At 40.7% G+C, this 8,440-nt stretch overlaps 1 non-coding gene across 1 annotated transcript; it reads left to right on the top strand.

Moving 5' to 3' along the window:
- The first annotated feature begins 450 nt into the window (after nucleotides 1-450).
- On the top strand, nucleotides 451-580 carry LOC134382875 (small nucleolar RNA SNORA38). The gene has a single exon (XR_010024137.1). It is a non-coding gene; the product is annotated as a small nucleolar RNA SNORA38 (small nucleolar RNA).
- Nucleotides 581-8,440: the final 7,860 nt, after the last annotated feature.

Genomic DNA, 8,440 nt, shown 5'->3' with positions numbered 1-8,440 from the left:
GGACGAGTCAACACCAGTTGACGATCCACTGGAGAGAGCTCGTTTATTAGGCAGCACACACACATATATATAGGGCTTTAAGGGAAAGCTGATTGGTTTAAAATACAATCCCTATTTAGCATACCGCATGGGTCTTGGGGAGGAGCTGATTGGCGTGTGATTCGCGCCGGTGGGAAGGAGAATGCGGAAGAGAAGGGCAACCAGCGCCATGATGGGGTGCGGCCGAGAAGGGCTTATGTGATCAGGGTGTGATCCCTTGGGGCATTTGGGTTCTTACAGTAAAGACTGCCATTGGTCAAGCATTCTACAAGTATATATCAAAGGTGCTCTATGTGCAGAGCAATACACACAAGCACACACAAAGCTTGGGACATGGTCCTGCCCACAAAGATTGAAAATCTACTTGGATAAATATGGGTCCAACAAGGGATTAATATCCAGAATACACAACCCTCCTACAAAGGCATGCTACTGTTCCCTGACGTTGGACATGTAAGAATTGGAGGTAAAGAAATGTGGGCTTGGAATGTCTGGGACCAGCTTTGCTCCCCGTAGGCTCAAGATGAACCATCCCACATAGAAAAAAAAAAAAAATGGGCAAGGAGCTGAATAGGCATTTTTCAAAGGAAGATATACAAATGGTCAACAGACACATGAAAAAATGCTCAACATCACTAAGCATCAAGGAAATGCAAATCACAGAGGTTCTGGTCAACATGGCGGAAGAGCCAGGTCCCAGCATCACTCTCTCCCACAAACCAACAAATTTACAACTATAAAAATGTAACATCAGCCAAGCTGGGGCTGCTGGAGCTCAGGGGAAGAGGAGGAGAGACCTATGGAGTTCATGAAGGCAGGAGAAACCACAGTGAGAGAAAGAAAAAAACTGCTCTAAGTATTTCGGGCCATGGCCACTTTAAGGCTCAAGCTGCTGAGCGCATGGAGCAGGAGCCTGCAGAAGCCGCAGCTGTGCCTCCCGGATGGAGTTGCTTGGAGGCAGCAGGGGAGAAGAGGGCCTTGGTGGCCCCCAGGACCACTAATAGGGTTCCTGTACACCCATGCAGGAACGAGGAGCCAGAACAAAAGGGAGCCATTCAGAGGCCAGTGAGTCATTGCAAGGGACCGACTCAGGGCCCATCCCATGGGAAGTATTTTGAGCATGGGCACTGGGGGAGATGGGCCCACCAGGGGAATCCTGGGACACAGCAAGGACAGCCAATACACCCCCCAATCAGTTTAGGACTACTTAGAGGAAACTGGTAGGGAATGCAGAATTGCATGGGGTGTAGTTTGATGAAAAAACTCAGGCCCAGATCAGAGTTTCTAGACAACACAGATCCAGTGGGTCTTTGGAGAACCAGAAGTACCTATAAGCTCAACCATTAAACCCTGAACTTCACGAAAAGCCTTCCTTAGGGAAACAGCAGCAAAGCAGAAATTTAGCTCAACCACAGAGCTCAAGTAGTGGTCCCCACAGGAAATTCGCCCATTTTAAAAGTAAGCAAAGGACAAAAAATTAGTTCTGGCCCAGGCACACCACCAATGCCTTGGGCCTCCTGGGAACTGAGGTCTAGGAGCCGAGGACCGGACCCCACTCCCACATCCTGGCAAACCACCTGGGGACCTGAGGCATGGAGAAGGGGACTGGATCCTTTTCCCACACCAGTCACACCACTCCAGTGCCCCAGGGCCCACCCAGTACCCAGGCATGGGGAAGGAGACCGGAAACCCCCTCCCGCAGCCAGGCACACAGAGACAGCACCAAGCAGCATGCCAAAAACATCACCTCCATCTGAGTGGCCTACCACAGCCACCACAATAACCATGGCTGCCGCAAAAGTGGCTAGATGCCACAACCACCACGCAGATGGTCTGTCAACTACTAGAGTACATTGACACAAGGAGAGTCACCAGCAGAGACCAAAGAAAAGAAGAGGATGTCTCTCCACAAAGCCCATTTCAGAGTGACAGAAGAAGCATCTGCTCTACGATAATACTGGGGGACCTGTTCACATCTCTCAGCATTAGAAAGATCATCTGGGCAACAAGTTAACAGAGTAAATATTATTCTTTCAGAAGCAGAGAAGAAATCTAGGGAACTTAGAGGGGGAGGGGGAGGGGGAGGGGGAGAGATTGGACACGGGCCGTAAAGAATAATTATAATTTGTAACAATATATATGCTAGTAATATTGATTTGATCAACATATCTCAATGTTCAACCCACAAAAATATGTATAATCAATTTTTATTCAATAAATAAAATAAATAAATAAACAAATTAGAATACATCCAAAAAAAAAAAAAAAAAAACAAAGAAACGCAAATCAAAACCACACTGAGATTTCATCTCACCCCAGTTAGCCTGGCCACTATAAAAAAGACAAAGAACAAATGCTGGCAAGGATATGGAGAAAGGGGATCCTTCCTACACTGTTGGTGGGAGTTGGTGGGATTTGGTGGGACTGTAAATCAGTGCAGCCATTATGGAAAACAGTATGGAAATTCCTCAAACAACTACAGATAGAACTTCCATATGATCCAGCAATCCCACTGCTGGGTATACATCCAAAGGAATGGAAATTATCATGTTGAAGGGACACCTGCACTCCCATGTTTATCACATACCACTCTAACATGGTAGCCAAGAGTTGTAACAACCTAAATGTCCATTAACAGATGACTGGATAAGGAAACCGTGATATATATACTCAATGGAATACTACTCCACTATAAAAAGAATGAAATTCTGCTGTTCACAGCAACATGGATGAACTGAGAAAAAATTATGCTAAGTAAAATAAGCCAGGCACAGAAAGAGAAATATTGCGTGTCCTCACTCACAAGTGGTAGCAAATGAATGAATGAATGAATGAATGAATGAATGAATGAATAAACAAACAAACAAATAAATAAATAAGAAAACAAAGAAATAAAGAAACAATCACAATAATACATAGAGCTTTCAAAAAGGAGAAGAGACTGTGGTTATTAGAGATGGAAAAGGGGGAGAGGGAAGTGGGTAAGTGAGAAATTGGTTAAGGGTCACAAAGACCGATTACATTTTATAAACATGATTGTACTAATTATCCTGAATTGATCACCTCATATTGTACACAGGTATTGATATTAAAATCTGTGCCCCACATATATGCATAATCAATTGCTTCAATTAAAAAAATTTAAAATAAAATTATAGCACTGCATGGTAAACAGTTGGGAAACGATTAATGCCAATGTGAAATACTATAAAAATTGTACTCAGAGGGGTGATGGATGAATGAGAATTGCTGTTACCAATAAGTATCTAATATGCACTGTTAAGTGTATTGGGAAAACCAGGAGCTTTGGAAAGAGACAGGACTAGGCTGTAATATCAACTTAATTAATTACTAGCTGTGTGATGTTGTGTAATGTACCTAACCTCTCTGAGTCTCAGTTTCCTCAACTGTAAAATGGAGTTACTAAGACATAACTCATAAAGTTGGGAAAATGAAACCAGATAATATGCACGAAGAATCTAGCATAGTGCCTAGCACACAGCAGGAATTCAGTACGTATTAGTTTTCTTTCCCCTTTACTGTGGGGGATTCTGGGACATCAAAGATGCAGGCCCTAAAGTTCACAAACAGACTCTAATTAGGAAGATGAGACAGGGCCTCTAGAGATGAAAAATACATAAAGCAATAGTGACAGTGGCAATTAAACGTGCAATGGGGTCTACAGGGCTAAGAAGGAGAGAGGATTTTTAACAGATATGGTCAGAGGAGATTTTCCTGGAAGAGATGCAATTTGGGTGGTGTGGGCATATAAGAAATACAAAGTATTGAAGTTGATACGACAAGCAAACAGAAAGGACATTGTTGGGGGGGAGGGGGGGAGGGAGAAGGGAGGGAGGTTTTGGTGATGGGGAGCAATAATCAGCCAAAATGTATATCGACAAAATAAAATTTAAAAAAATAAATAAATAAAAATAAATAAAAAATAAAAAAATAATAAAAAAAAGAAATACAAAGTATTTTTCCTTCTCTATTACACAGTCACGCTCACCAAACTTCTGACACTAGATGTGTGGGGGTTTTTCCTCACATGCCTAATAATTCATCTGCAGATTCTTGAGCAGACACCAGCTGGATGTTCTCTAATTCAATTCTGACACTATCTACCTGGACATGGTGTCAGATCCCACAGTTTGAGGGCTCAGTCCCACAAGACTGCCCCCAACTTCAGATGCTGGTGGCAAGCACACTCCTGTGCTTCTGACCAGCCTGCTAAAAATTAGGGTTCCCATGACACCCTCCTCAGGTTTGATTAATTTTCTACAGTGGTTCACAGAATTCAAGGAAACACATTTACAGGTTTACTGTAAAGGATGTTACAAAGGGTACAGGTGAAGAGATACACAGGGTGACGTATAGGGGAAGGGATAAGCCACCCTCTGGGAACATCCACCTGTTTAGTTGTCCAGAAGCTCTGTGAACTCTGTCTTCTGAGGTTTCTATGGAGGCTGATTCATTACGCAGGTGTGATTGATTATATCACGGGCCATGGGTGATCAGTTCAATTTCCAGCCTTCTTCCCTCTCTGGAGGCTGGGAGGTGGGGCTGTAAGTTCCAACTCTCCAATCACACGATTGGGTTCCCTGACATCCCAGAGCAGTACACTTGACTTTTCTGCGTACCCTTAGAATGCATGATGCTTTGTTCACAGATTTACTCTGCTCCTAGCTGACTCCAAAGATATCGGAAGAATTTCATAAATATCTAGGGAAAGCATGAAATTTATCTTAAAATAATTTGGAATGGAATATTTCAAGTTCCATATTATCCGATACATATCTATAAAAAATAAAGCTTCAGTAGTCAAGGAAGACCTTAGGAAATTCTCAAATGGTTTGTCACCTTGGGGACAAAATCAATTGTACCTTCCTCAGTAGCTCCTGTAGGAGGCTACTTTTCTCACAGCTGTTTTATGTTTATATACCAACTTAAGTTACTACATTACTTTATAATTGAGATAATAGTGATATTGACTTCGTAGAGTCATTGCAAGTATTAAGCAAAATGAAGCACATAAAGAATTTAGCACAGTGCCTAGCATATAATAAGCATTCATTAAATGTTAGTAATCATATTATTATTGTAGCTGTTGCAAGGTGGGAAAGAGTTACACATTCATGTTAAGCTAGTTCCATGGTGGATGTAAGGCCACAGTTTTCTTTGACAGTGAATTATATGATAGTTAAAAATTTATTTAACAAACCTTTTTTGAGTACTTCCTTTGTTGCCACTCACCAAAGTAGGCACAGAGTAACCTGTAAATAAGTAATCATAAATAAGACCTATTTCTTGTCCTCTAGAATCTCATAGTCAATTGGGAGACACATACAGAGATATAATTGAAATCCAAAGGAATAAACACTGTGAAAGAATTATATTCAAAGTGCCGTGAGAGTACAGAAGAGAGAGCAATTAACTCAGTATGGGAGGTTAGAAGAGTGAGGGAAGGTGATTATTTAATTGGGCCTTATTAAGAGAATGAAATTATGTCAAACAGAAAATGGAATGAAAGGGCATTTTAAGCTGGGTAAATATACACAGCGAATTTGAAATGTGAAAAATGTGTTCTATCAGGGGAAAAGTATACTACTAGTTTTGGTTTGTGTTGTTTTTGATTTTTAGAGCCTGAATTATGCCATCGGAAATGTAGGTGGCAGGTGGTTAAAGAATGGATGGATTACGAGGAGGTTTAAATGGATGGCATGCTAAAGAAATACTCCTTTTTAAAATTGTGTTAAGAACACTCAACATGAGATCTATTCTCTTAAATTTTTAAGGATATAATGTGCTATTGTTAACTTTAGGCACAGTGTTGTACAGAGGATCTCTAGAACTTATTTGTCTTGCTTAACTAAAATCTGACACTGTTAATCAGCAGCTCCCCTTCCCTCAGTCCCTAGTACCATCACACTACGCTCTATCTCCATGAGTATGACTATTTTAGGTACCTCATAAAAAGAGAATCATGCAGTATGTGTCCTTCTATGACTGGCTGATTTCACTTAGCATAATGTCCTCCAGGTATCTCTATGTTGTTACATATGGCAAGATTTCCTTCCTTTTTAAGACTGAATAATATTCCTGTGTGTGTGTGTGCGTGTGTGTGCGTGTGTGTGTGTGTGTGTGTGTGACATTTTCTTTATCTATTCATCCATCAATGGATATTCAGGTTGTTTTCACACCTTGGCTATAGTGGATGATGCTGCAAAGGACAAGGGGGTACAGATATCTCTTTGAGATCCTGTTTTCTATTCTTTTGGATATACATCCAGAGTGAAATCATATGGTAATTCTAAAAATTGTAGTTCATCTGGAAGGTAAAGAAAAACAAACTTTTAAAAATGAAAGTTTATAGGATCAGATCTGTGTTTTCAAAAGAAAAATGGGGGTCGGCCTGAAGGATAGATTAAAGGTAGGAATGATAGAAAGCAGAGAGACTATTCAGGGTGCTGTTTTAATAGACCAATCAAGAAAGAGTGATAACCTGAACTAGGATAGTAAGAGTAGGAAGAAGGAGCAAGGGATGTTGACAGATGAGGAATAAGAGAGGAGAGAAAAATACTTTGAGGAAACTCATAGCATTCCAATTAAGCAATGATGATGTGGTTCTAACACAGATCACGGATGCCAGAAAAGGATATGATTTAAAAGAAAATATGTATTAGACAGGTTTGCCCAATTGCTATAACACACAACCTGAAAAATTCAATGGCTTAACAAAATAGAACTATGTCTTACTAGTTTAAGCCCAATTAGTAGGGATGGAATGTCAGATATCTTAACCATGCAGATGAAATAGATAGTGTGGTCAAGGGAGACTATGTACCACAAGAAAAGAAGGTATTATTACAAAGTTATCTACTGCACAGGGATTGGATATGAAAATTAGGTGCAATTATGAGATGGCAATTCTTTGTCCTTGTGGTGGTCTTTTGAAGAGCAGAGCAGTGTGACCAGATAAGGACATGGATGTGTGAATGCATGTGTCCCTGATCTCTCTCTTCCTTCCTTCCTTCCTTCCTGCCTTCCTTTTTCTCTCTTTCTTTCCTCCCTTCCTTTCCACTTATATACTGAATGCCTGGTAAAGACAAGACAGTGTACTGGCAACTTGGGATCTGGCTGTGAACGTAAACCCTTGTTGAGCTTACATTCTTGCAAGAGGGACAGCATTAAAAACAAATTATTCAATCATTTATATATTTTTAATTGTGATAAAAAGGAACAATCAGAAGCACAGCATGGGAAGAGAGTACAGAGCAACAACTTACTGATCTTCATGGACAAAGGAGACTTATGAAAGAATTTCATGTGGGCCACAAAGATGAGTAAGCTATGAACTCTTTCCCTTAAAGAAGAGTTTGGTGAGAGGAAAGTGTAAGACCCTCATATAAACAATTATATTACTAAAAAAAAGCTAAAAGTGCCTCTAAGTAAGATACTCATAAAGTGCTTTTGAGTGTCTAGAAGGGAGAGTTGATTTTGGGGGGAAGAAAGGTGTCCACATGGCAAACGTTGGTCTTTACATTGAGTCTCCAAGGGCTACTATGAGTTGGAAATGTGGTGGAGCTGGTCTTCTGGAGGGGAAAAAGGAGCAAGGCTAATAGAGCCGTGGGAGGTGGGACAGTGTGGAAAATGTTTAGGGAATAATTTCATTCGAACCTATGGAGGATGGAGGAAGTAGGCAAACAAGTGGGAAGATCATTTGGGAACAGACACTGGAAAACTAGATTGGACTGAAGAGACCAGACTAAAGAAAATCAGTGGGGAGGCTATTTCAATCACCCCCAGAAGGAGGTAATGTGTGAACTGGGTTATTGGCAGTGGCCATGAAGGAAAAAGAGTAGGAAAAATTTGAGTCAGAAGAATTAGAAGCAAAAGAACTTGTCATTTTTTCAACAAATCTTTATTGAGCACCTACTATGAACCAAATACTATTAGATGCTTAAAAGTTCTCTTCCTTTTCTCACTAATGCTTCAGGAAACAAAAGAATGTCCAAGTAATGCAGACTCTGTACAGTTCTTTCTTCCCTGCATGGTCTTCTGGAGAGTCGTGACTATTACTATTCAATTCTTTCTACTCCACGTGTCTTACAATTATTGTCCTTTTACCAATCTGTCTGAAAATAGCATGGTGCTTTAGTGAGAAGTGAAATAATGTCAAGCACTAAATGTATTGAGGTTCACACATACATAGCTAGGTAATGCCATGTCACACTAAATACATGTTATCTTGGTCTAACAGACTTTATATTTGCACAAACTGTGAACTGGCAGTTGGTATTTATATACAGCCTGTCCCCCAGGGATGACCCATGGGCATGCAAGACTTCCAGAGCTGGCAGCCCGCTGTGAATGCTGATTGTGTAATGTGTTTTTATAGAAA

The sequence above is a fragment of the Cynocephalus volans genome, chromosome 7 (genome assembly GCF_027409185.1).
Source record: "Cynocephalus volans isolate mCynVol1 chromosome 7, mCynVol1.pri, whole genome shotgun sequence".
Taxonomy (NCBI): Eukaryota; Metazoa; Chordata; class Mammalia; order Dermoptera; family Cynocephalidae; genus Cynocephalus; species Cynocephalus volans.
The sequence above is the reverse complement of the archived record's forward strand: the minus strand, read 5'-3'. Positions and strand labels throughout refer to the sequence as shown.